General features: G+C 39.2%; 1 non-coding gene across 1 annotated transcript; it reads right to left on the bottom strand.

Moving 5' to 3' along the window:
- Positions 1-7,636: 7,636 nt before the first annotated feature.
- LOC127746222 (small nucleolar RNA R71) lies at positions 7,637-7,744 on the bottom strand. Its single transcript, XR_008007842.1, has one exon. It is a non-coding gene; the product is annotated as a small nucleolar RNA R71 (small nucleolar RNA).
- Positions 7,745-14,952: the final 7,208 nt, after the last annotated feature.

A 14,952-nucleotide genomic window follows, 5' to 3' on the forward strand; every position in this document is an offset into this window, starting at 1 on the left:
TGGTCCATCAGTGATCTTAAGGGCATTAGCCCAGCCAGATGCATGCACAAAATCCTATTGGAAGGTGACGCTAAGCCAGTGGTTCAACCACAAAGGCGGCTGAACCCAGCCATGAAGGAGGTGGTGCAGAAGGAGGTCACTAAATTACTAGAGGCTGGGATTATTTATCCTATTTTTGATAGCCCCTGGGTAAGCCCTGTCCAAGTTGTCCCTAAGAAAGGTGGCATGACAGTGGTTCCTAATGAAAAAAAATGAACTGGTTCCTAGAAAGACAGTTACAGGGTGGCGTATGTGTATTGATTATAGAAGGCTCAATACAGCCTCCAGAAAGGATCATTTTCCTTTACCATTCATAGACCAGATGCTGGAAAGACTAGCAGGTCATGAATACTACTGCTTCCTGAATAGATATTCAGGTTATAATCAAATTGCAGTAGATTCCCAGGATCAAGAGAAAACAGCATTCACATGTCCATCTGGAGTATTTGCATAAAGAATGATGCCATTTGGCTTTGCAATGCACCTGCAACCTTTCAAAGGTGCATGCTCTCAATTTTCTCTGATATGGTGGAAATATTTTCTGGAAGTCTTCATGGATGACTTTTCAGTATTTGGAGACTCATTCAGCTCCTGTCTTGACCATCTAGCACTTGTTCTAAAGAGGTGCCAAGAGACTAACCTGGTTTTAAACTGGGAGAAATGTCACTTTATAGTGACTAAAGGAATTGTCCTTGGGCACAAACTTTCAAACAAGGGAATAGAGGTAGATCAAGCTAAGGTAGAGGTAATTAAAAAATTACCACCACCTGCCAATGTTAAGGCAATCAGAAGCTTTCTGGGGCATGCAGTATTTTATAGGAGGTTTATAAAGGATTTTTCAAAAATTGCCAAACCTCTAAGTAATCTGCTAGCTGCTGATATGCCATTTATCTTTGATAAGGAGTGTCTGCAGGCGTTTGAGACTCTGAAAGCTAAGCTGGTCACAGTACCAGTCATCTCTGCACCAGACTGGACATTACCTTTTGAACTGATGTGTGATGCCAGTGACCATGCCATTGGTGCAGTGTTGGGACAAAGGCATGACAAGCTTCTGCACGTTACTTACTATGCCAATCGTGTTTTAAATGAAGAACAGAAAAACTACACAACCACAGAAAAAAAGCTACTTGCAGTGGTTTACGCCATTGACAAGTTCAGATCCTATTTAGTAGGATTAAAAGTGATTGTGTACACTGACCATGCTGCTCTTAAATATCTACTCACAAAGAAGGATTCAAAACCCAGACTCATAAGATGGGAGTTGCTTCTACAAGAGTTTGATATAGAAATAGGAGATAGAAAAGGGATAGAGAATCAAGTAGCAGATCACCTGTCCCGAATAGAACCAGTAGAAGGGGCGTCCCTCCCTCTTACTGAGAGATCTGAAAACTTTCTGGATGAGAAACTCTTTGCCATCTAGGAAGTGCCATGGTTTGCAGACATTGTAAACTACAAGGCAGTGAGATTCATACCCAAAGAGTACAGTAGGCAGCAATCAAAGAAGTTGATCACGGATGCAAAGTACTATCTTTGGGATGAACCATATCTCTTCAAGAGATGTACAGACAGAGTAATCTGTAGATGTGTGCCTAAAGAAGAAGCACAGAAGATCCTCTGGCACTGCCATGGATCACAGTATGGAGGACATTTTGGAAGTGAGCGAATAGACACAAGAGTCCTCCAATGTGGCTTTTACTGGCCTACTCTCTATAAAGATTCCCGAGTGTTTGTACTTAATTGTGACAGTTGCCAAAGATCTGGTAATTTGCCTCACAATTATGCCATGCCTCAACAAGGGATCTTAGAGATTGAGTTGTTTGATGTATGGGGTATTGACTTCATGGGGCCTTTCCCACCATCCTACTCAAACACTTATATTCTGGTGGCAGTTGATTATGTATCCAAATGGGTGGAAGCTATTGCAACGCCCACTAATGACACTAAGACAGTGCTAAAATTTCTCCAGAAACACATCTTCAACAGATTTGGTACCCTGAGAGTATTAATTAGTGATGAGGGCACTCATTTCTGCAATAAGCAGCTTTACTCTGCTTTGGTTCGTTATGGAGTTAGCCACAGGGTAGCCACTCCATATCATCCACAGACAAATGGGCCAGCTGAAGTCTCTAACAGAGAACTTAAAAGAATCCTGGAACGGACTATAATTAACCGTAGAAGAGATTGGGCAAGAAGCTTGGATGATGCTCTGTGGGCATACAGAACAACATTCAAGAACCCTATAGGGACCTCTCCATACCAGCTTGTGTATGGAAAGGCCTGTCACTTGCCAGTGGAACTGGAGCATAAGGCCTACTGGGCAACTAGATTCCTAAACCTTGATGCCAAGTTAGCTGGAGAAAAATGATTGCTCCAGTTAAATGAGCTAGAGGAATTTAGACTCAATCCTTTCGAAAATGCAAAAATTTACAAGGAGAAAGTGAAAAAATGGCATGATAAGAAGTTATCATCCAGAGTCTTTGAGCCAGGGCAAAAAGTTCTGCTGTTTAATTCTAGGCTCAGATTATTACCCGGGAAATTGAAATCCCGGTGGAGAGGACTATATGTGATTACAAGTGTGTCACCATATGGATACGTAGAGCTTCAAGATAATGATTCTAACAAAAAGTTCATTGTTAATGGACAGAGAGTCAAACATTATCTTGAAAGCAAGTTTGAGCAAGAATGCTCAAAACTGAGACTTGATTAAAGCTCAGTAATAGTCCAGTTAAAGACAATAAAGAAGCACTTGCTGGGAGGCAACCCAGTCATGAGTTTATTTTATTTGTAATTTTAAATTAGATAATACATTTCAGTGAATGATACAGAGTTACAAAAGGCTTCAGAAGATAAAACAGCTAAAAAAAAAAGCTATTTTGGGCGTTGAATGCCCAAAAGAAGCATCTACTGGGCGTTAAATGCCATTAGAGATAGCCATCTGGGCGTTAAACGCCAGAAAGAAGCACCTTCTGGGCGTTTAACGCCAGATTTACAGCGTCCTGGGCGTTCAGAAAAACGCCCAATAACAAAGGAGTTTCTGGCGTTCAACGCCAGCTAGAAGCAACAGCTGGGCGTTGAAAGCCCAGGAGAAGCTACATTTGGGCGTTAAACGCCCAAAACATGCAGCGTTTGGGCGTTGAATGCCATGATTGTGGGGAAGAGGTAATTTCATTTTCAATTCAAATTTTTTCCAATTTTCATGTTTCAATTCATGATTTCTTGCATAAACATGTCACAAACTCTCATCTTTCAACTTCAATTTCAAAAAATTTTTAATCCTAAACATATTTCTTGATTTTTCTTTAATTTATTTTCAAATCTTTTTAATTTCTTCTCATATCTTTTTCAACTCATCATATCTTTTGAATTTTGAAATTGCCTCTCCTTCTATTCCTCTCCTTTCCTTTCTTTTGCTTGAGAACAAGCAAACCTCTAAGTTTGGTGTGATTTGCCATGATCACTAAGCTAAAACTCATCAAGATCGTGGCACCTAAGGGAGCAGGAAGAGCAAGGATGTGACTTGAAGGAACTGAAGCGTCAGAAATTATCTCTTGAAGGACCAAGCACCCCACAGACTAGAGGAACATCCACTTCCCAAAATAAAGGTTGTTGAATCCTAATCTTTGCCTTAACTCTGTGATAACTATTCTTATTAGGAATTTACCTTAGAAGTTATATATTAGTAGTAGTAATTAATATCTCTATTTTGATTTTATTTCCAATTAAGTTATAATTTATTTTTCTCATTATCATCAAACATGAATAAAATAGTAGAATTTTAGAATAAAGAGGCAATAAATTTTTTCGAGTTTTTAATAAGGAAAATTCTAATTATTTATATGTGGTGGCAATACTTTTTGTCTTCTGAATGAATGCTTGAGAAAAAAAAGAAGAAAAAAAAAAGAAAAAAAGGAGGGGGGAAAGAAGCAAAAGAGGTAGAAAAAGCCAATAGCCCTTTAAACCAAAAGGCAAGGGTGAAAAGGTTCCAAGGCTTTGAGCATCCATGGATAGGAGGGCCCAAGGAAATAAATCCAGGCCTAAGCGGCTAAATCAAGCTGTCCCTAACCATGTGCTTGTGGCATGCAGGTCCAAGTGCAAAACTTGAGACTGAGTGGTTAAAGTCGTGATCCAAAGCAAAAGAGTGTGCTTAAGAACTCTGGACACCTCTAATTGGGGACTTTAGCAAAGCTAAGTCATAATCTGAAAAGGTTCACCCAGTTATGTGTTTGTGGCATTTTTGTATCCGGTGGTAATACTGGAAAACAAAGTGCTTAGGGCCACGGCCAAGACTCATAAAGTAGCTGTGTTCAAGAATCAACATACTAAACTAGGAGAATCAATAATACTATCTGAATTCTGAGTTCCTATGGATGCCAATCATTCTGAAATTCAAAGGATAAAGTGAGATGCCAAAACTGTTCAGAAGTAAAAAGCTACTAGCCCCGCTCATCTAATTAGAATCTGAGCTTCACTTGAAACTCTTAGATATTATTGTTTCTTAATTTCTTTTTATCCTATTTTATTTATCTAGTTGCTTGGAGACAAGCAACAATTTAAGTTTGGTGTTGTGATGAGCGGATATTTTATACGCTTTTTGGAGGTAATTTCATGTAGATTTTAGTATGTTTTAGTTAGTTTTTAGTAGATTTTTATTAGTTTTCAAGCAAAAATCATATTTCTGGACTTTACTATGAGTTTGTGTGTTTTTCTATGATTTCAGGTATTTTCTAGCTGAAATTGAGGGAGCTGAGGAAAAATTTGATTCAGGCTGAAAAATGACTACTGATGTGTTAGATTCTGACCTCCCTGCACTCGGAATGAATTTTTTAAAGCTACAAGAGTCTAATTGGCGCGCTCTCAATTGGGTTGGAAAGTAGACATCCAGGGCTTTCCAGAAATATATAATAGTCCATACTTTGCGCGAAGATAGATGACGTAAAATGACATTCAACGCCAGTTCCATGTTGTAGTCTGCCATTCAGCGCCAGAAACACGTCACGAACCAGAGTTGAATGCCAAAAACACGTTACAACATGGCGTTCAACTCCAAAAACAGCCCAGGTATGTGAGAAGCTTAAGTCTCAGCCCCAGCACACACCAAGTGGGCCCCATAAGTGGATTTCTGCACTATCCATCTTAGTTTACTCATTCTCTATAAACCTAGGTCACTAGTTTAGTATTTAAACAACTTTTAGAGACTTATTTTGTATCTCATGACATTTTTAGATCTGAATTTTATACTCTTTGATTGCATGAGTCTCTAAACCCCATTGTTAGGGGTGAGGAGCTCTGTAGCGTCTCGATGAATTAATGCAATTATTTCTGTTTCTCATTCAAATATGCTTGTTCCTATCTAAGATGTTCATTCACGCTTCACTATGAAGGAGGTGATGATCCATGACATTCATCACCTTCCTCACCCCATGAACATGTGCCTGACAACCACCTCCGTTCTACATCAGATTGAATGAGTATCTCTTAGATTCCTTAATCAGAATCTTCGTGGTATAAGATGGAATTGATGGCGGCATTCATGAGAATCCGGAAAGTCTAAACCTTGTCTGTGGTATTCTGAGTAGGATTCTGGGATTGGATGACTGTGACGAGCTTCAAACTCGTGAGTGTTGGACATGATGACAAACGCAAAAGAATCAATGGATTCTATTTCAACATGATCGAGAACCAATAGCTGATTAGCCGTGCTGTGACAGAGCATTTGGACCGTTTTCACTGAGAGGATGGGAAGTAGCCATTGACAACGGTGACACCCTACATATAGCTTGCGATGGAAGGAGCCTTGCAAATTCTGAAAGTAGAAAAGCAGTATGTTGTAGAGATTCAGAGGACAAAGCATCTCCAAAACTCCAACATATTCTCCATTATTAAGTAACCATTATTTATTTTATGCTCTTTTATTTTTCGTAATTCAAACTGATAATTATAATTGTATCCTGACTAAGAATAATAAAATAACCATAGCTTGCTTCAAGCTAACAATCTCCGTGGGATTCGACCCTTACTCATGTAAGGTATTACTTGGACGACCCAGTGCACTTGCTAGTTAGTTGTGCGAAGTTGTAAGAAATCTTGATTTTGATATTGGCATTACAATTTCGTGCACCATTCTTCTTCTTTATTTTCTCTTGATCTTACTAGAAAGCTTTTGATCTTCATCTAATTAGATTGTTATCTTGGGAAAGAAACTCTCCATAATTGGATTTCCTCTGAGCGTTGGAAAAGGGATGAGGAGATCATGCTAGAAATGCTTTCTCATGTTGGAACAAATTGGGGTTTGGGCAGATATAGTGACATGTAATTCTCCCAACACTTTGATTTGGAAATACATGTGGTATAATCAGTGACCACACTTCATCTCTTCCCATGAGCAATTAAATCAAGGAATTAGGCAATTGTTCAAGCTTAGAGAGATTGGATTGCCAAGGAATTGGGATCCAATCACTTAAGATTGCCAAGGAGATCAATGAATGCATTGATCGAGGAAGAGATGAGAATGAACTTGATCCGGAGAATGCAACATCTCCTTAACCCAATGATTTCCCCATTTCTGATCTTACCCATTCTCTTTACTTTCTATCATTTATTTTCATGCTCATTGCCCCAAATCCCCATTTAAGATTATGCACTTTATTTTCTGTTATTTACTTTCCTGCCATTTAATTTTCTGCAATTCTCAACTACATCCTGTTTAGCTCAACTAGCATAATCTTCCAATTAAAGTTGCTTGACCAATCAATCCTTGTGGGATTTGACCTCACACTATTGTGAGTTTTTACTTGACGACAATTCGGTATACTTGCCGAAGGGAAATTTGTTGAGAGATAAGTTTTCATGTATCAAGTTTATGGCACCGTTGCCGGGGATTGATTTTGAATCAACAATGATTAAGTTGGAAGTTCACTAGATTGAGCATTTTTATTTTTCTGTATTTGTTTATTTAATTCAGTCAATTTCCTTCAGTTTGTTTAGTTTCTTCTGTTTTCTTTCGTTCTTTGTTAATCACAATTCTGCTCACTAACCCACTAACTGTTTGATAATTTGCGTCACTCACACTAATAATTACTCTAACAAGAATAATATCTTCATTTTATCTCTTGTTGTGAGTTTTGTCTGTTGTATGACAAGGAGAACAGAGGGAGCTTCAACTTCCTTTGATTCAGAACCTGAAAGGACCCTCTAGAGACAAAGGAGGGAAGCAAGAGGGAAAGGAATTGTTGGTGCTGTGGAAGAGGAAGAGTACTTTGAACCCAACATGGAAAAGAATTTGGAAAACAATCATGAAGAAGAAGCTCACAACTTTGAACTAAAACCGCAGCTCATCACCCTTGTTCAGAACAATTGTTCATTTGGAGGAAGTGCTCAAGAAGACCCCAATCAACACCTAACTACCTTCCTGAGAATTTGTGACATTGTGAAGTCTAATGGAGTCCACCCGGATGTCTATAGGCTGCTCTTGTTCCCTTTTTCACTCAGGGACAGGACATCTAAATGGCTTGAATCCTTCCCAAAGGAGAGCTTAACAAATTGGAAAGATATGGTGAACAAATTTTTGGCAAGATTCTACCCTCCTTAAAGAATCAACAGGCTGAGAGCTGAGGTGAAGACTTTCAGGTATCAAGATGGTGAGACTCTCTATGAAGCATGGGAGAGATTCAAGGACTTAACAAGAAGATGCCCACCAGATATGTTTAATGAATGGGTTCAACTTCACATTTTCTATGAAGGTCTTTCCTATGAGTCAAAGAAGGTCGTAGATCATTCATCAGGAGGCTCTCTAAACAAGAAGAAAACCATTGAAGAAGCCATAGATGTCATTGAAACAGTTGTTGAGAATGACTACTTCTATGCCTCCGAAAGAAGTAACATAGAGGAGTAATGGAGCTGAACCACATGGATGCATTGCTAGCTCAAAAAAAGATGATCACCAAGTAGCTAGCAGATCTCACTAAGAAAGTGGAGGAAAACTAAGTTACAGCAGCCATCACTTCATCACCAGCTCAAGAAGGAGTGAATATAGGAGAAGAAGGTGATTGGAAGCAAGCCAACTATGTTGGAAACTCACCTAGACAAATCCATGATCCATACTCCAAAACTTACAACTCTGGATGGAGAAATCACCCCAACTTTGGGTGGGGAAATCAACAAGACCAAGGTCAAGATCAGAGACGCCACAACCTCAATTCCAACAACAATGCAACTCACCAACATACCTCACAAAGATCCTATCAACAGATGATAGACTCTCAACGATTTAGGCTCTACTTGAAAACTTATGCAGAGAAGTCCAAGACAATAAGGTGTTTAAGGAAGAAGTGCGAGCCAATATCAGAAACCAAGGAGAAAATATCAAGAGATTGGAGTCCCAAGTAGGGTATGTATCTTAATAAATTCCCAAATCCACTGATGGATTTCCCAGTGACACAGAGAAGAATCCAAGGGGAGAAACAAAGAAAGTAAGGTGGGAGGAATGTAAGATGATAACCACAAATGATGAGAGGAGTATTAATAGAGTAGAACACCTCCATGATAATGAAAAGGAAAACCAGGAAGAAATAAGCCATGCACTTCAACCCATACTCAAGGAAGAGCTGAAGAAGTAGGAGGTATTAAACCCATATGCACCTTTTCCCCAAAGGCTTAAATGTGGTGTAGCAGGGAGAATGTATTCAAGGTTCCTTGATATGTTTGCATCTCTTGATGTAAATATACCATTCATTAAGGCCCTCCAGCAAATGCCTTTCTACATCAAGTATATAAAGGAGCTACTAGCCAAAAAAAGTCCATTGAAGGGTGGACAGACAATAAAGATGAACAGGGATTGCAGTGCTCTCATTCAACCAGGGCCACCCACAAAGAAGAAGGATCCAGGAAGTTTCCACATTCCTTGTGCTATAGGCGAAACAAAGATTGACAAAGGGCTTTGTGACTTGGGAGCAAGCATTAATCTAATGCCCCTCTCCCTCATGAAGAAGCTCCAAATCAATGAACTAACTTCTACTGATGTAATTATCAGATTGGCTGACAAAACTAAAAAACAGGCAATAGGAGTAGTTGAAAATGTGCTGGTGAAGGTTGGGAGCTACTATCTTCCCACAGACTTTGTTGTCCTGGAAATGGATGAGAATCCTATCTACCCCATCATTCTGGGAAGGCCATTCCTAGCCACAGCTAGAGCACTCATAGATGTAGAGTGAGGAGAGTTAGTGCTGAGAATACATGACGAGCAGCTCACTTTCAATGTTTTTAACCTCTCACAAGAAGCAGATCATGATGACAATGAGCTGATGGAGGAGCCAAATAAGGAAGCACAAGCACCACACATAAGGACTCCTATGTTCAATAACCAATGTAATCAGAAGGAGAAACAGCCAAGTGTAATCCAAAAGGAACCAGACCCACCAGAATCACATGAAATAGACAACAAAACCATCCTCAGAAAGGAAACCACAAAGAACAAGTTGGCATCAACGGACACAAGAAAAAAAAGTCCCAAGGGGATGGAAAAATAAGAAAATTCCTACAGAAGATTTCTCGCCACGTGATGAAGTGGTCTTTATATACTTTCCATCTATACCACCTCACCTTCCCATTATTCCATCTCAGCTGCCTCCAGTGTACACCATCAACAAAATCTTGTCCTTAGAGCATATGGAGCTTATCAACAAAGCCAATGGATATAGGTTCACTGCAAGGGGAGAAGACTTCAAGCACTATCAACCACCTTGATAAGGACCAAACGTCAAGCTAATGACGTTAAAGAAGCACTTCATGGGTGGCAACCCATGATTCTTATCCCCTCTTTTAAATTCTCTAGTGTTAGTTAATAAAGTAAGATCATGGATTTCAAAACAACTTTGACAAACATTTAACAGAACTCTTATATGCAACATATAGTGAACAACAAGTTTGGTGTTCAAGGCACATCAAGATGGCATGAACACAACTTATGTCATTTTGGGCTAAGAGTCTTAATTAAACCCTTAAACACCACATGATTACAAACTAAGTTTGGTGTCACCAATGTGCATATATGAGCATTAAAGAAGTCTAGTAGATTAATGGAACAACCAATGACAACAAGGTAGTCATAAACTTTCTTCGAAGGAATATCATCACCAGGTTTGGAGTCCCACGAGTCCTCATCAGTGACGGAGGGAGCCATTTCTGCAATAGACCATTGGAAGCCCTACTCCTACGATATGGGGTGAAGCATAAGGTTGCCACACCTTATCATCTCCAAATAAGTGGGCAAATAGAGATATCTAACCGAGAGTTGAAAAGGATTCTGGAAAAGACTGTGGGGATATCAAGAAAGGACTGGGCGAAGAAGCTAGATGATGCTCTTTGGGCATACAGGACAACCTTCAAAACACCAATTGGGATGTCCCCATATCAACTGGTATACGGAAAGGCTTGTCACTTGCCATTAGAGTTGGAGCATAAAGCCTCTTGGGCTCTTAAGATACTGAACTTAGACAGCACCGCTGCTGGTGAAAAAAGAGTAAAACTAGACAGCACTACTGCTGGTGAAAAAAGGGTCCTGCAGCTTCAAGAATTGGAAGAGTTTAGATCTCAAGCCTATGAAAATACCAAGATCTATAAGGAAAAAGCAAAAAGGAGACATGATCTCAACTTGGTACCATGAAGTTTTGAAGAAGGGCAACATGTGCTTCTCTACAACTCTAGACGGAAACTCTTTCCTGGGAAACTCAAATCAAGATGGTCGGGACCCTTTCTAGTCACAAAAGTCTCACCTTATGGACACATAGAAATAATGGAAGAAGGCTCAAAGATAAGATTCACTTTGAATGAACAAAGACTCAAACACTACTTGGGCAGCATGGGGGAAACCCCCAAACAGAAGTATAACCTCAACTAAAGAAAGAATCGTCGAGCTAGCGACGCTAAAAAAGCGCTTTGTTGGGAGGTAACCCAACCTGAGGTAACTCTCTTTTCATAAGTCTTTCAATAAAAATTTCAAGTTGGATTCTCTGTAGTGTGAGGAACTAAGTTTGGTGTTACACACCAAAAACAATTCAAGGGTGAATATAGGCTCTAAGTTTGGTGTTCCACCAAAAACTCTAGCTGAAAAGTACATTGCAACCCTTAGTGATGAAGCATTGCTCTAGCAATCAGAGAACTCACTTGACAGAGGCTTAACCTCTAATACATAAATTGTCTTTTTCGCTCATAGTTGTTTCTTAATAAAAAGCACACAAAGTTCTTACATGCATCCAATTTGTCGAAGTAAGCAAAGAACTAAGTTTGGTGTTCACACACCAAGTTAAGTTCAAAAGCTCACAAGTACACATGCATGCTAACCCTTTTCCAAGTGCTTGGGGAACAAGCAACTTTCAATAGTGTTGCAGGAATTCAATCAATCTGAGGGAATGAGCATACCACATCATCCAAGGAAACAGACAAGGATGCAAATGCTAGGATGAGAATATCAAGGAAGATATCATGAGGTTGTATTAAACCATCTCGAAATGCAGAACTCTAAGTGAAAAATGATTGAATAGAACCTGCATATTTTACTTGTTCCTCTTTATTCACATCCAAGTGTGCTAACCTAATGTCCCTGGTGATCACTTTCATCTTTCTTACTTGTATGCTTGTCCTTTAAGTTAATCAAAAATAAAATGTTATGAAAAGAACAAGAGTGAAGTTATTTTGAGAAGTAGGTTCTGAATGTTTGTGGTAGGATGATTAGTAAGCTAAGTTGGTTCACCAAACAAGGAAAGAAAGCAACTATCTATCCTAAGTCCTATGTTTGAAACACATCCTTTGAGACTAACTAAACAATAAGATCCCAATAAGAAAAGAGAAATAGCAATAAAAGTGAAAAAGGAAGAAACACAATAAGAAACAATGCTAGGCACCAAGGGTTTCAAAATTGAGGCATGTGTCTGTGGTGTTTATATGCAAGGGATATACTTCGATGAATAATCTCTTAGGGGTGCCTTATCACTTGGTAACTTGGATTAACTAATCCAGGATTATCAGCTGAAAGTCCACTATCAAGAGTAACCTTTGCTACAGAGCACTTAGTAACCCAAAAAGGTGTTAGACACCAAGGTCTCAAGAAAGAAAAATAACAAACCATGTGCAGAAAGGAGTCTCAAAGGATGCAATCAAGAAAGTGACCAAGGAATTGATAAAGGCTTGAAACCTAAAAAGGAAAGAACCTAAGTTGCTATGCATGAAACCCCATAAACCAGGAATTTTACTTCTATATTATCTTCTTGTTCTTTCATTTCATTCTTCCTATGTTTCAGTACTTGCTTAGGGACAAGCAAGCTTTAAGTTAGGTGTTGTGATGCCAGGGCATCTAGGCCAGTTTCACTAACCTTTTCTTTACTGTTCTAGTGTAGTTTCATGCATTTTCTTAGTGAATAAGGCAAGTTTTGGATGAAAATACACTTACACCTTGAATCAAGCAACTATTGTGAATTTCATATGATTTCATGAGGATTTTGTTAGAATTTTATGATAAATTGATGATGCATAATCTCATGACTTTGGCTAGAGCTTTGATGCACTTTATTTGCTTGATTTCAGGGCAAAGGAAGTAAGGAAGAACCACGTTAGAACTCACGTTAATCTAGTTAACGTGAACACTAATGTGGAATGGTAAATAGCTTGCAACGTTAATGAGAAAAGTGATCACCAATAATGCCTGCGAAGCCATCAATAGCTCACGTTAATTGCCATGTTAACTAAGTTAATGTGGTAGTTAACATGGATACAAAAGGGAACTCCAACGTTAGGGGAAAATGTTAACACCAATAACGTTCTGCTCCAACGTTAGTGGTGAAAGTGAACACCACTAACGTTCCAAAACTTGGCAATGAGCCACGTTAAGAGTCACGTTAACTTAGTTAACATGAACTCTAACGTGGAAGAGAAGAACAATGCCAACGTTAGTGACACTCACCTTTGTCAATAACATTAGATCAACTAGCATTGCCTACGTTAGTGGTCATGTTAAGACCACTAACGTGAGAGTTAACGTAGAGTTGAGGATTCATGAGCCAACGTTAGTGACACTAACTTTTGTCACTAACGTTGGAAGATGGCATTCTCTACTACGTTAAGAGTCACGTTAACTAACCTGGAGAGTAGGGGCATTTGGAGCGTTAGTGACAAAGGTAAGTGTCACTAACGCTCTCGAAGGTGAAGCATACCCATGTTAAGAGCCACGTTAGTTACACTAACGTGAACTCTAACGTAGGGACAAAAGGCACACAACAACGTTATTGGGAAAGGTGAGTCCCAATAACACTTGCGAAAGGGGTATAAGCCAACGTTATTGGGAAAAATGAGTCCCAATAACGTTAGCAAAGATCTAGAAGGCAACGTTAGTGATCACGTTAGTGCCACTAACGTTGGAGTTAACGTGAGGTACTTGAGGGTGGAACGTTAGTGGAAAAAGTGATTGTCACTAATGTTCTCGAACCCACAATGTCACTTAATGTTAATCTCACTAACGCCCATGCCTAATTCATACTTCTCTGTAAGCTGGGCCCACTAAAAATTAGAACTGCTTCAACTCAAGATCCAGAGCCCACATCCAAGACTTGAAGAACTCACTAGAAGATCAAGATGAGTAGTACATATAGGAGTAGTTTTGAACTATAGAGGAGCTTGGCACTTGGGAAAACTACCTCTGTATATTTACTTTTCTGCACTTTTAGCATGGATTCTTCTTTTCTGCCATTTTTTATTTCTATAGCTATGAACAACTAAACCCCTTTCATTGGGTTAGGGAGCTCTGTTGTAATTTGATGGATCAATTATAGTTTTCATTCTTCTTCTTCTTTCTTTTCTCTTGATCTTACTAGAAAGCTTTCGATCTTCATCTAATTGGATTGTTATCTTGGGAAAGAAACTCTCCATAATTGGATCTCCTCTGAGCCTTGAAAAAGGGATGAAGAGATCATGCTAGAAATGTTCTTACCCATTCTCTTTTCTTTCTGTCATTTATTTTCATGCTCATTGCCCTAAATTCCCATTTAAGATTCTGCACTTTATTTTCTGTTATTTACTTTCCTGCCATTTAATTTTCAGCAATTCTCAACTACATCCTGTTTAGATCAACTAGCATAATCTTTCAATTAAAGTTGCTTGACCAATCAATCCTTGTGGGATTTGACCTCCCTCTATTGTGAGTTTTTACTTGATAACAATTCGGTATACTTGCCGAAGGGAAATTTGTTGAGAGACAAGTTTTCATGTATCATAAATTTAGATCATATCTCATTGGTTCTAAAGTAATTGTATTCATTGATCATGCAGCACTCAAATACCTGCTTACAAAACAAGAATCCAAGCCAAGGCTAATAAGATGGATCCTGCTACTCCAAGCGTTTGACATCGAAATTAAGGATAGGAGTGGAGCAAAGAACAAAGTTGCTGACCACCTCTCAAGGATCCTATAAGAGGAAGAAGGAGCACACCATCTTGCAGTGAATGAAAGCTTCCCGGATGAGCAATTGATGATGATATAAGAGACCCCTTGGTTTGCTGATATAGCCAATTTCAAGGCCATTGGGGAACTACCAACTAACATCAACAAACATATAAAGAGAAAGCTCATCAAAGATGCCAAATACTACATCTGGGATGAGCCAAACTTGTTCAAAAAGTGTACTGATGGGATCTTGAGGAGGTGTATATCCGATGGAGAAGGACAAGAGGTGCTTTGGCAATGTCATGGATCTGCATATGGAGGCCACTTTAGTGGAGAAAGAACAGCAGCCAAGGTGCTCCAATGTGGATTCTACTGGCCAAGCATTTTCAAGGATGAAAAGGAGTTGGTGTCAAGGTGTGATGAATGCCAGAGGGCTGGCAATTTACCCAGGAATAATGAGATGCCACAGAGATTTATAATGGAGC

This window comes from Arachis duranensis, chromosome 3 (assembly GCF_000817695.3).
Source record: "Arachis duranensis cultivar V14167 chromosome 3, aradu.V14167.gnm2.J7QH, whole genome shotgun sequence".
NCBI classification, from domain to species: Eukaryota; Viridiplantae; Streptophyta; class Magnoliopsida; order Fabales; family Fabaceae; genus Arachis; species Arachis duranensis.